Consider the following 13,607-nt stretch of genomic DNA (forward strand, 5'->3'; position numbering starts at 1 on the left):
TAGGGGATGTGTGCCCATCCTTGCATATGGGTGCCATGGCCATGCCACCCCTCCACAACACACCAATGGGGAAAAGCCCAGGCTTGCAATGCCTGTGTCTGAACATCCCCAAGCACCGCTGCAAAGCAACAGGAGCACAGTTATGGAGCGCAAGCCCCAAAGCAGGAGGTTTCACTTCAAGGGCTGGTCTTCACCCATGCTTTTTTGGACCAGGAGGCATAGATGCATGGAATAGCCCCCCCCAGACTCTCCCCCTCCAGGAGATGTTGCTCCTATGGCATCTTCCTCAAAGGAAAAAGCATTTTCTCCCTTCACGGCTCACCAGTGACTTCAACTTTTAAAAATAAGCAAAGGCTTCAGCACAGCCCTGCACGCGATGTCTAGCCAAAATGCAAAACTTTACCACAGTGCACAAGTGGGCTGTGTTTTTCAGACCAGGGAACAACGTTAGGGCCCTTTCATCACCTTTCTTTTGCACTTCTTTTAAAAATGATTTAAATTGGAGGCAATAGTATTGAACCTCTGACACTCAGACAAGACTCTCTGAATCACACTTAAGCTTGCAACCATTTTCTATAACCACTTTGCTCGCAGTCCTTGTGGTTTGTTGCTTTTTTTTTTTTCCTAAGCATTTGTTCTTTCCACTCTGTTTGCTATTTGTGCTACCTCCACCAAGTTTCATTTCGTTTTTTGCCTTGCTGTAGGATGGAACCGGTGACCACCAGGGCTTCACTTCTCATCTCTGCTGATGCGCTCTAAAACTGGGCTCCTCTCCAGCGCGTTGGGAGCAGCAGTGCTGAGAATGTGCTGAACCCTCCATCCACCAGTGAGGAAAACGCACAGCAGAGGAAAGTCAGGTTCCAGATTGCTCAGCAGAAAGGAAAAACCAGCTTGGAAGCCCCTCTGGAAGAGGGCCAGGCAGTAATCTCACGGCGTGTGGGTGAGAATGGCAGCATCTCCTTTGGCTTCTGACGGAGCTGCTCGCACTCAGCATCCAACCTCCTCCGTTTATAGCCCCGATTTCCAACCAGCTAAATGAAAATACTTGTGGGCAGCAAAAATAGCCGGTGCTGAAAACCTGTGTCTACTGAGGGTGGAAATTGCTGGGAGTTCCTTCGTGTCCACAGCCGATCATTAGGAGAGGTGGCATAAATCCGGCGGTTGCGCGGTGTGCCGCGGGCGGGCTCCCTGCAGCGACCCAGGGCTGAGCGCCCACCACAGCCCATGGGATGCTCTGAGGATGCTGCTGAGGAATTGGCTTTTGGGGGGAAAAGGAGGAAAAAGCAGCACATGTTTTTTCCCTTACATCAGCATGGTATGCGGTGCGGTGGAGTTTGTCATCATGAGAGTTAAGATTGCTTCTGCTCCCTCTGTGGGATAGGGGATGTGGAGCTGCTGGGGTTGCTCCATCTATGGTGGTGTGTTCACAGTGCAGGATTTATTGCTTTAAGTATGCAAATGTGCCATGCAAACATATGCAAATCCTGATCTTTTATCAGTTGGCAAGATACGGTTAAACACTGTAATCAGGAGGCCCAGCAGCCAGCAGAGGAGCGCTGCAGGGTAATGCCAGGGCTCAGCTGCCAGCAGCATGGGGTGGGAATGCTGCAGGTTACCCTTGTGTTATAGCAGCAGCAAAGAAGTGCTTTGCTTCATCGTTTAGCAAATGCAGTCATGCAATGAGGCAAAGCCACCATTAGTGCTTTGGTTGACTCTCCTTGCAGCTCCAGGTGTGAGTGGGGGTGCACTGGCCACCAGCTCATATTGCTCCTGTACTGACTCATTTATCTTTTGGTGTTCATTCTCCAACACCACGTGGAAATGCTTGAGCAGCCACTCTAACCTTTGGGCTGCAATAATGAGCCTCACATGGCATCTGATTGGCAACATGTGGTCTAGGTCATTACTTTGCTTCAGCTGCTTGTTAGGCCCTGATCTCCATTTAATTTCAAGGTGAAACCAATGGGATTCCTGTTGAGGCTCCTCTGGTTCAGTGTGGATCTCACAGCTAAGCATGGGTCAGAGCTGAACTGACTCCTTCTGGCACTACTTCAGTGCTGCAGGGAATGGAGGTAGTGTTCTGCTGTGTGTGGACTCTGCTGGTGCATCTCTGGACTCAGCTGGAAGCAGGTGAGTCAATGTGCACCTTGAGACAATGTTTTGTGTCCTGGTTGTATGCTCCTAGGTTGCAGATTAGCCACTTGTAGGTGCAGATGGTTGAAGCTTTCCAGGTCAGTTTTGCATTTGGTTTTCCTCTGCCCTAATTGAGACCAGAAATCCAATTAGGCAATCGTGCTGTCCTTTTTGAAGTCCCTGCCTGCAACATCATGTCATCTAGGATGGTGGATGTTGTGCTGGTGATGTGACCAACCAGCAGCAGTGAGATTCTGCCCTGCTCTTGATTATGAGGCACAATTTTAAGGCTCATCCATTGCAACCCATGTCAGTGTGCTGTGCTTTTCTGTTCCTATTAGAGACAGCAGATGTTCAAGCAAGGGCTGCAGCATGTGCAGCCTCCTTGCTGCTCCCTGTTGGGCAGGACTTGTGTTGGAGGGATGGCTGCTACTTGAAGGGGCTCCTGTTGGTTTGCACAGATGCGATGGATGAGGGAAGGGGAGGCACAGATTTGAGCAGCTCCCCGGCAGCTGCCCCTTTGAAAGTGGTATTTCCTTGACTTAGAGATCTTGGGGCCAGTGATGAGCAACTTGAGGAGCTGAGATTTTTTGCATCTCTTTTCTCTCCTTGCATCTGGCCATAGCAAAACAGGAAATGGCACCAAATTAGCTCAGCATCTGAGCCTTCCAAAAGCCACAGCATGGCAATTGTAGGCACCACTTGTTGCTTTTTTCCTACCCTGCAGCTGCTGAGTGGTAGGGCAGCAGTTTGACTTGGTGTCTCAGCCTGCTTTCTGTTGGAGAAAGCAAGAAGGGGAAAGCAAACAAGGAAAGAGGTTTTAAGCTCAGGGCCTCCCACTGCATTGTTTTTATCCTTTTTCCCATCCTGGAAAAAGAATCAGAAATAGCTCAAAACCTTTTTTTTTCTTCTGTTTTCTTTTTTTTTTTCCCTTGCACAATTTAATTAAGGCTGTGAAAATGATGGAAACTGCACTGTCCAACTTTTGATGCTTTTTCATCTCGTTAGGCAGGACAGACAAGTTTGTGAGTGTAACTGTTCTGGTGGAGATGGGCTCCAGCCACAGCTGCAGGGGGTTAAGGATGAGGTTCTGGGCCCCTCACTACAAAAAAGACTTTTGAGGCCCTGGAGTGCATCAGGACCCCCAAGTCCTTCTCTGTAGCACTGCTCTCAATGAGTTTCCCCAGCCTATACTCACATGTGGGACTGTCCTGACCCAAGTGCAACATGCTGCACTTGGCCTTATTGTATCTCATTACATTCTCATGTGCTCGCTTCTTGAGCCTGTCCAAGTCCCTCTGGATGGTGTTCCTCCCTTCCACTGTGTCAACTGCATTGCTCAGCATAGCATCAAAAAGCTTGCTGAAGGTGCACTCAATCCCACTGTCTGTGCCATTGATAAAGATGCTGAAGAGTACCGGTTCCAAGATGTTCCTCTGGGAGGGAACATTGCTTGTGACCTTGGGCCTCCACCTGGACATAGAGCCGTTGACTGTAACCCTCTTACTATGACTGTCCAAACAATTATTTATCCATTTCTTCAGCCTTGCCTTATGGCCAGCAAAATTCCCCTTGCCCCTGTGATCTGAGACAGTGCTTGTTTGCTTTTGGTTGTTCTCCAAACACACCTTGCTCCCTGATGCCTCCATTTCTGGTTGCTTCCTATCGAAGCACTACATTTAAATACAGTATAATTTAAATATAACCTCAGCATTTATTTGGGGATGAAGGGGGCTGCTGTGATGGCATGAGGACCTGAGCCCCTCCATGGGACCTGCCTGCTCCCAGCCACTGCTGTCAACTCTGTGCAGCTCTGGGCAGCTTGCACTGAGCGGAAGGACCGAATTCTTCCTCAGCCTTTCAATTAGCTTCTAATCCCTCTACTCCCATAAAATCTCAGCTGCTGGCTGCTCCTCTTTGTGTGTCTGCAGCAGCCACGAAAGCCGCCTCTCTGAGCATCTGTCTGTGCGACTGAGGCTGAAACCAAACCCTGAGCCAATGGCCACACCTCTCCGCAAAGAACGTGTAATTGCAAACTTCTTTTTTTTCCTTCTTCTTTCCCCTTTCCTCTCATTTAACATGCAACAAGCCGACACCCGTCACCGTCCTCAGCTTTGCTCTGATGCAAGCTTTTTTCCACCTGGCCAAGTTGGGTGTTCAAAAATTATAAATAAATGCAAAAAGAGGAGGAAAAAAGAAAAGGGGCGGGGGGAAAGGCTGTCGGTAGGGATATTTTTAAACACATGACACACAGGAGTGTGACACACTCGGTGTTCTCAGTGGGTGGGTGCAGTGTTACTGCATGTTGTTCTTGTCGCTGGGCCCAGCATTACAGGGAGGTGTGTTTGTTGCTGTGCTTGGTGACAGCGTGTGGCACTGCTGCATGGTCCCAGTGAGGGGTGGGGGCTGTGTGAGTACTGTGAGGATGCTGAGTGTCTGAGTACAGGTGCTTTACTGCCTTGGTGTGCACTGCTTTGCTTGAGAGCATTCAACCCACAGTAGCTGGGATTGGCATTGCTGTTTGTTGGTGAGCATGGTGACGTTGCTGAGCATCTATATATGGGTGCTTGATGTGTTTCACATAGATACGTTTAACCAAGTTATCTATGGCTCTATATGTCCATCTGTCTGTGTCTGCTTGTCCAACCATGGGGCTGTTGGCTGGGCCCCAGGGGGTTGCTTTGGGGACCACGTGCAGAAGCGATGCTGAAGGTGGCAGAGGCTGATGCTGGCCAATATCTACCCATGAGCTGTCGGTTTTATAGCCCTATAAAAGGCAGCTGACAGCAGAGGTTCCGATTTCGGAGGCTCCAGCAGAGCTGGGAGGAGCTGTGTTGGTGCTGAGCCTTAGCGTGACGTCGGGAGGCAGAGCTGGGCTGGGATTCCCAGCATGTTGGGGGCAGGAGCTCGCTGCTTGCCTGCCTCTCCCTTTTGGGCACCAAGTTCAGTGCTAGCCCAGGCCCCAGGGCTCCATGTACTGCAGCATGCAGAACAAACAGCACAGCTCCCTGCTCTGCTCCAAAGCTCTCCTTCCTGAGCATAGCCTCTCTGTTTTGCTTTTGTTTGCTTTCTCTTCCCTGCATGTTTCTTGCCATGTCCACTCATGTGTTTCATTTTAGTAGGGATGTGTGTGCTCTTCTGGAGGTCAGCCAGGTGCTTTAGCTCAGGCTAGGCTCGTGTTTACTGCTTTCTGATGGGCAGTACCAGAGGTGGGCAAGGAGGCACAGTGGAGCTGTGGGGACAGCAGCAGAATCCCTTAATTAAATCCTTGAGGTTTCACACCATGTTGTGACAGAGCTGGGGATGCATCATCTCCTCCTGGCTGTGTGTGGCACCATTACCCTCGTGCTTAATCTTAGGCAGTTTGAGCTTGAGTTATGAGCTCAGAAACACAGAGATATCCTCATTCTGGAGTAAGACAGAAGCACACAGGAGAAGCTGTGGACACAGGCAGAGGAGAATAAACCTTCTGAGGAAGCTGAATGTTTCTGAGGAGCTCACCTTGGATAGGTGCTCCCAAAGCTGGGAATTACAGGCAACTTGTCTTGTGGCTCATCTCCATATGGAAGAAGGGGTAAATCTTACAGCAGAGCTCAGCACATGGGATGTGGTTCCATCACCCAGTCCCTGCACGTAGCCCAACTGGGTGCCGTGTGCTGCAATCGGGCATGAGAGCAAAAGGCAGAGCCTGGTGCAAACCCTTCTGCTCAGATCTCCCTGTGGAGCTGCTGCGCCTGGGTCCCCCACCACGACCAAGGGATCCTGGCTCTTTTTTTATGGAGACTCCCCACCGAGGTAGACGCTAGTTAAAAGGTTACTGCCCAGCTGTGAAATATGTAGACAGGGTAACAGCTAAATGGCGGGGTGACCTCATATCTCATATTTATTGACTAAATGTGGCTTGAACTAGTCACCACCAGTAAAATAAACCACAGCCCCGAGTGCTGCAGGAATATTCCACGGCAGACAGACTCCTGACTCCTTGTCACACTTTCTTTCACTTGATTAAAAAAAAAGAACAAAAACCTTTTTAAATTTATTTATTTATTTTTATACTAATATTGCTTCATTTACATCACAGGGCCTGCAGAAACCCTTTCAGTGCAAGCTGACATATTTCCAATGAGAAGAGCTGGGGATCTCTCTGGTTTTAGGCTGGAAGAGAGGGTAAGAACCATCCCTGTGTCTTTTGCTTTTGCCAGCACTCACCTCAGCATGGGTGTACAAGGGCTGATGTGCAAGGCTGTATCAGGGTGTCCTAGGGATGGGCTGGGTTTTGTGACCTCTACATCACGCTGCTGTCACAGGGATGAGAAACTGGTCTGAAAAAATAACACAAGACAGCTTTCAGGTTTTGTCTGCACAAAGGCATCATGGTTTAAAGGCAAAGTGAGAGGAGAAGTGACCTCATTTGGCATCAGTTATGTCTTCCTGAGCATCTCTGCTTGGGTTCTACAATTCTGGTGAGCCATTTCTCAACACTTCAGAACAACAATCCTGCAAAGTGTCTGCGCTGTGCTCATTAGCTCACAGTCATCTGTGGTGCCCCAAGGGGGATGGCAGTGCCACAGTCACGGTGCTCTCAGCTGGAAAAGCCAGAGGTGACACATTGCAGGTGTTGCTATAACGTCCTGTCTGGGATTACTGTGCTGGTCAAAAGTTCTGTTGCAGTGTTTCCCTTTGGATATTTACATGTGCATGGACGGGTGCTGAGTATTGGAAAAAAGACAGGCTTGGCACCAGGGTGGGATGCAGATGTTAAATCATCAGCTCAGGTTGCGCAGTAGCGTCTCAGCTGAGCCATGAAGTGCTGCAGATGCATGGCTGTGGTGTAGGGATTGGCTGCAGGATCTTAGGGATGTGCTGATACAGAGACAGGGCAAAAGCCCTTCTGGTCACAGCACTGGCACCTTGTGTTGATTGCTGTTGTTAGCATTCCAACATGCAGATGGCTAATAAGAGTCAGGAGGGAGAGGGGTTTTGGTAGAAGAAGTGTGGGTTTTCTACTATTGAATAGCATTTTGAAAGGGAAATACAGATTATAATGCTATTATAAATGTCCTGACAAACACAGCACTGCTGCATTTAGGGAAGCGCTGTTGCAAATGGTGGAGCTTGACTGCTATTTTTAATCAGAAAAAATGCCTCTATTGGTTGCTTGCTGCTATTACTTTTAGCTATTTTTATTTCTTTATCTATTTTTTTAATTCCCTCTGTCCTTGCAGAGGAGGTTGGTGTGATTTGTCAGTGGTGCTTACTCAGCCCATGATGCACAGAGGTTGAAGGTGTTGCTGGGACGTGTTTGTGCTGTTCAGTTTCATCCATGCCTCTTGCAGCCCTGATTCTTCCATGCCGTAACACAACACCTTAGGGCTTAGGGCAGCCGAACGTCCCCTGGCTTGGGCTGAGGCCATCGTGCTTCATGGTTTCCACCTGAGGCCATAAATCATGCTGGAGCTGGATTACAACTTCAGTTAGATCCACTGGCAGTTTTGCTATTTTCACTGAACCTTGCGATGATTTGGACGTGAGCTGAAGATTTATGCGTATTTGCAGAGCCCACGGTTCCAGGTCAGAGCTTGGACTGAGGCACTACCAGGGAATCATTGCTTCCCTGAACGTCTTTGGTGGCCTCTCTGAAGCGAGACGTTGCTAGGAAAAAGCATCCAGAGCTCATCTCCCTGCTGAGCCTCCTCTGAGAAGTGCGAGACTCGATAAAAGGAGCCTGAAAATGCTGATACAAACATTGCTTGGGGAAATGTGCTCTGCTCTCATTCTTAACAAAGGCGACGTTGGAGCCTGTTTGTAATAATGCCAGGAGGAGTGTATGGGCATGAGCAGGAAGTTAAAAGTGGAACAGAATATAGGTTTTATTTTCCTTTTTCTCATGCAGTCAGGAGTGCTGGATGGCTGGGATGGAAGAGGAAGCCCAACTCCCTGTCCCTCACACCAGGACCAATAGGTTGATGTGATACCAGTGCTTGTACCAGGTTGGTGTCCATCAGAATGTTCTTTCCCAGGGCAACCTAAGTCTCAGGTAAGGTTCTTTGGATAACCTGGTCCCTCTGCTTCTCCTGGGCTTTGCTGTGTTAGCCCTCAATGCAATACATGTCACCCTGTAACTGTCTATTATCCATCCGTTTTCCATCAGGTTCCTTTCTGTATTTACCCAGATGTTGCTGTCAGAGCTCAGACCATGGGTGAAGTCATGTTTTGGTGCATGGGCAGGAGGGTCAGGGCTGCCCCCCTTGGGGTGCTATGATCATGGACAGTGGCTCCATGGCTCACATGTGCTGACCTGCATACAAACGCTCCAGCACTGACCGATCTCCAGAGCTGCTCTGGAGGAATCAGAACTGTAACAATATGGCAGTAAAAATTAATGAAAAGCCATCATTAAAAAAAAAAAAAAAGAAAAAAAAGAAAAAAAAGAAAAAAAATGGAAAAGCAGTTATTTATTTATACCTAGGGAACTAGGAATAATACACCTGCTTCGTAGGGATGGCTGGCATAAAGCTGGCATTGCATAGTGGTACTTAATAATTTTTTTACCACACTTTATAGGCTCTTTCCTGCAATTAATGCTAAATAAAATCAACATTTCTCCAACTTGCATTTCTGGCTCTCATTAACTCCCTTCATGCCATTCACCATCTCTTTCCCTCTTGATATCTTTAGCTCTTTTGTGTTTTTCTTCTCAATGTTTTTTTACTCTTCACTTCATCGTGTCTGTATTTTTGCCTATTCATTTTTTACCTGTTCATTACCTCATTTTTTTTTCCTCTCCCATCTCTGACACTTCTGAGCATCCCTACCTGTGTGCAGGGATCCAGGAGCACCAGACAGGACTGGGTATCCCTGGATGCAGCACCCCAGGTTGGGTTGGATGTCACGGAAAGGTAAGAAGATCATGCAGCACCCTGGAATAAAGCTGCTCTGAGCTTTTGCAGGGGCTGTGGCCTTACATCCAGCAGCTATGTGAAGGGCTGAGTGCATCACCACAATGTCTGGCAGCAATATCCTGCCCAGGACCTGCTTCCTTGCTGTGAGCCTGCTCATTGCCTCCACATATCCATATCAGAGGTGGCAGCAGTTAGTTACTATATGTCTCTGGAATCTGACTAATCTCAACTTGAACACAGTATTAATAATTTAATATTCCCTTGCATCTAACATTTTTTTGCCTCCCACGTAGCCTGATTAAAGGGTTAGAGATTTGCCTCAAATAATATTATCTTACTGGTTTTCAACTCTGCTCTTTAACCTTTCCAGATCTTCCTGTTAAAGAACATGAAGGGGATAAATGCAGCAAGGTCTCGTCAGAAAACAGGAACCTGTGAAGCCCTTCATTGGAGGGGGATCCCTCAGCGCTGGATTTGGGATGTAAGTGGTTGCAGTGTCTTAAGTCTGTCATTACTGGAAGTCCTCTTCCTACCTCTGTTGTTTAGCATGAGTCAGTCTGTCCTTGCTGCTGTTCTCTTGTCTGCCCAACCTGAGCCAGAGTTACTGCCAACTAAATGAAATGCTTTTCATGCATCCTTGTTGTCTTCAAGAAGCTCTAGTTTGACAAGATGAAGCAAAAGGCCAAATTTTGGCACTGCTCCTTAATAGTTGTCTTGCTTGGACTCTGAGTTTCTCCATCTTCAAAATAGGGCTGACCTTAATTGCTTATTTGCAATGTATTTCCAGACGCGTGGCTGTAAAGTGGTGTATGAAAAAAAAATGGGCATTGTTATTATGAAACATTCAGGAAAAAAAAATTAATAGATTCATATAACTCCACAGTCATTAAAACAAACCGTATGTGGATGGAAGAGACCAGAGCTGAATAAACCTTGAGCAAACACAGCCTTTCACAATGAAACACAAACTGGTTTTAATCAGCGGTGCCAAATAAGTTTTATTTTCCAAGGTTTCGTTTTTCCACCATCTCCCTCCTTCACTATTATCAACTGCAGAAGGCGATCACTGCCTGACTTCTGCTCTTAATGAGAATCATTTGTAAGCAACAACTAACAGCGTGCTCTGTCAGTACTCAAGCTGCTTTCAGCTCTGCTAGGATCTCAGCCACCCTTTGTGAGCACATCAATTTGTCTGTGGATCTTAGGCAAAATTGGGTCTAGGCTCCATCAGATAAGATAGAGAGCTGCCAACCACCACCTTGCATTCCCCTTCTCCAGGCAAACTATGAAGCTCTTTTCTGTTATGCTTCAACTAAGGTTTTTCTTGTGCTTGTTTAAGAGGCAAAAATAGCTTTTTGCTAGGAGGCTGATGAGGTTACACAGACTGAGCTGAGCAGCCTGGAAGAAGAGATGGGAGAAAATAGTCCAGCCTCCTCCTTGCTGATTCTCACCTAACTTTTAGGAGAAGCTGTAATGTCTGTTTGCCAGTTGGTTTGTAGGCAGTATAAATTCAGGGAGATGTCTTGCAATGTGATATGTGGAAGGAGGTTTTTAGGTGACACATGCATCAGCCTGGGAAGCCTCCAGTCTGTGCTGCTTTCCCTTGCTGGAACACATGAGCACGCTCCTGGTGATGCCATCAGACCATGGGGACATGAACTAGACTCAGGGATAATGTGCAGGTTGTTGGTAGCTGTGAAAGATTGTGTAACAATGGCAGAAGTTTGTGTGTGTATATCTATTTGCAGTCTTGTCCCCTGCTAACAAGTCTAGTTCCAGATCACTAATGGTTATTTTTTCACCTCCCTCTTTGTAGGTTCATTGGGATGTAAGAATATTTTGTTCTTAACTAAGCTAAGTCCATCAGTCTGCATCTGTTGCTGGCAAAGGCTATGCAATGATGCACGTTAACTTTAAAGCAACTGCCAGCTTCTGGTGATGCTGAATTCTCCATTTTGCAGCCCAGCTGGCCAATGTATATGTGTTAAAAGTGGTGATCTTAGGTTCAAACCTAGCCCAGCCTGAGGTTCATAACAGTAGCACAGACATTTGCTGTCAACGAATACTCACAAATGGTGATGACAGTGCCCTAAGGCGATTTCCTTCTAATGCTGCTTGAGATGATGAGTGACTCATAGAAGCTTAGAAGCTTCCTCTGGGTTCTTTGGCTGGGTGGGATGCCTTACTGATGCTCTGAGGTTCTTGTATTTAGGCAGGATTTGGTGTCCTGTTGGCCTGGCAGATGAGCAATGGGTCATGGCTGAGCAAGAGACAAAGGAATGGCTGGGACAAAGACCTGAGCTGATGACGCAGCAGTGGGATGAGTTCTAAACTTTGCAACAAAACAACATACTCCTCTCCTCAGAATTTCTGCAGATATTTCTCCCTATGGGCTCATACATCACCAGCACGTCACCAGGGGCCATCAGCCACTCACTGAACATGTCAGCAATCAGGTTGTTATGTATGTGCCCCATCCAACGTGACTCCAGTGTTGCTCATTGCCTTTACTCTTTCCATCCAACTCGGTGCAGCTTGTGGTGTTCTGCCATGAAATTTTACCAAGGGAAAAACACTCTGCTCTCTTTGCCATCAATATATTCTATTAAAAATATCGGTCTCTCCAAACTGAAAATATTTTGCTTTTTCCATTGCTGCAGCTTTCTCCCATTTTCCCATGGTAAAAATAGAAATGGGGTGGTGACTTATTTATTTTATAAACCTTGCATTTTTGTTTTGTGAAAAGACAGAAATTTGCCAGGAGGTAAACACGGCTGGCAAAAGCTTCACTTGCTAAGAAGTCATCTGACTTGGAAGGATATTTCCCTAGAGAATATGAGAACATATCAGATCAACTCTGCAAAGGAATGGCCTTCTTCACTCAGTAAGTGGCAGAAAGGAAACGATTTAACACGGCTCCAAATCCGCAGCTTATAATATTCCTGTTGATCTCAGGCTGGTGGTTCCTGTTTCTTTCTTTTGCTTGACTCCTTTATTCTCTCACTGAGTTCAGCTTTGCAAAACTCTTCTCTTACACACAGAATGGTTGGAAAGGTGATCAGCACCAGTAATTTTCCACTTTATGACAGGCTTTGTAATAAATAAGTAAGAAATATAAGTAGAGATAGTATTATTCACTCATGCACATGAAGTAGCTGTAGTTTAAAGTTTGATGTAGGAAAGAGCTGTGGGTTTTCTTTTGGTGATGCATCCTTAAGACTGTGTCTGTGTTATGCTTTTGCTGTAATTAAATTATTGCTTATAAGAACTTTTGCTTGGTCAAAAAGAAAGGGAAAAAAAACAACACAATTATAATAATTCCATTTCAGTGTTTTCCATAAGATCCTGGCCAAGTTGGCCAATAACTAAGGCAAGGAACGGGGGAAAAAAAAAGGTATGTATTGTATACTCACTTAAAACTTGGCTAGAAAAGACCTTTTATTGTCTAATTTTTTTTATTTTTTTATTTTTTCCATGCCCAACTTGGCTACTGGAGACAAACCCATTGCCAAGTTTCTGTAGCATGTTATTTTCCTATGTATGATGTGTTCTAAAACACTTTCAAAAGCTTACCTCCAAGCATCCTACAAGGGTTTTGCATGGGTTTGGTGATGTGGATGCTGGTGTTTCAAAGCTAGATATGTTTTGCCTGTGTTTCCCCCCCCTCTCCTGTCCCTTATGTGATCCAGCATGGAGTGCTCTCTAAATGGGCTGAGCTAGGAAATGAGGTGAAGGCAGTGCTGTGATGGTAATGTAAACCTCCCTTTGACGAGACCCCAGGCATCGCACAGGCCCCTGCCTGGGGCACAGTGACATTGGTCAGGGGCACTCAGTCCCCACCTGGGTCATGGCAATGTGCCCTGTGCTGGGTCTGAGCATCTCAATGGCTTTAAAGGCAAAATTTAAGGGAGTGATGCCAACTTAGAGCTTAAAGTAGGCTCTTGAAAAGACCAAAGCCCCCAACCAGCTCTGGTCATTTTGTCTCAGCTTTAGTGACCTGTCTGTGACGTAAGTAACACTTTAAATAAGAACTATTTTCTATGTGTGTATTTGATTTCATTTCTGGTCTTCATGAAATCCCATTATGGTTTTGAGGGTTTTTTTTGGTGGTGTTACCAATGCATTTGAATTACGATAGACAGAAAGGCAGCCACTTGAAAGCAATAATGAGGATGAAGCTTTCATAGCTTTGATTTCCTATATGTATTTTGTCTTCTATTAGCTATACAAAGGTAGAACTTTCAGAGATCCTGATCATGCAACTGCTTCTGCACATATTTAATTCTACTACCCACAGGCACAAGCTGAAGACATCTATAGTACAGAGGAGTTATCTCTGGCTTTTGAGCATATGTGAGAAAACTGGTTATGGAAGCAGAAATAACAGTGCAGTTTTCAAGTGTGGTGCAGGTTTCTCTCTGTATTTTTGTGACACTGAAGTTCTTTTACAGGCCCACCTGAAATGACTTTGGAGAAGAGTCTCCATAACTGAGAGAGGAAGCCAGACCAATGAAATGTGAAAGAAGGTGACTATGTTCAGGATGGGTCCCTTCCCACTTTCTGATCATTCTG

The 13,607-nt window shown here is 46.3% G+C and overlaps 2 long non-coding RNA genes across 6 annotated transcripts in view; one reads left to right on the top strand and one right to left on the bottom strand.

Annotated features, from left to right (window-relative positions):
• Nucleotides 1–13,607, top strand: part of LOC107322215 (uncharacterized) — a 147,336-nt gene that overhangs the window by 131,494 nt on the left and 2,235 nt on the right. The window contains exons 5-12 of one of the 5 annotated variants that reach the window (XR_014936649.1): nucleotides 705–1,315; nucleotides 1,954–2,130; nucleotides 6,215–6,300; nucleotides 8,027–8,123; nucleotides 9,406–9,516; nucleotides 11,786–11,919; nucleotides 12,365–12,429; nucleotides 13,487–13,561. This is a non-coding gene — a long non-coding RNA (uncharacterized LOC107322215). Of the gene's footprint in view, nucleotides 1–704; nucleotides 1,316–1,953; nucleotides 2,131–6,214; nucleotides 6,301–8,026; nucleotides 8,584–8,958; nucleotides 9,033–9,405; nucleotides 9,517–11,785; nucleotides 11,920–12,364; nucleotides 12,430–13,486; nucleotides 13,562–13,607 lie in introns of those variants that run through there. The other 4 variants (XR_014936650.1, XR_014936648.1, XR_004309192.2 and 1 more) reach the window with 4 other exon arrangements.
• On the bottom strand, nucleotides 6,161–7,526 carry LOC146757331 (uncharacterized). Its single transcript, XR_014936652.1, has 2 exons — nucleotides 7,392–7,526; nucleotides 6,161–6,455 (listed from the first exon to the last, which is right to left on the bottom strand). It is a non-coding gene; the product is annotated as an uncharacterized LOC146757331 (long non-coding RNA).

This window comes from Coturnix japonica, chromosome 23 (genome assembly GCF_054131305.1).
Source record: "Coturnix japonica strain WE chromosome 23, WE-NBRP24, whole genome shotgun sequence".
Classification (NCBI taxonomy): Eukaryota; Metazoa; Chordata; class Aves; order Galliformes; family Phasianidae; genus Coturnix; species Coturnix japonica.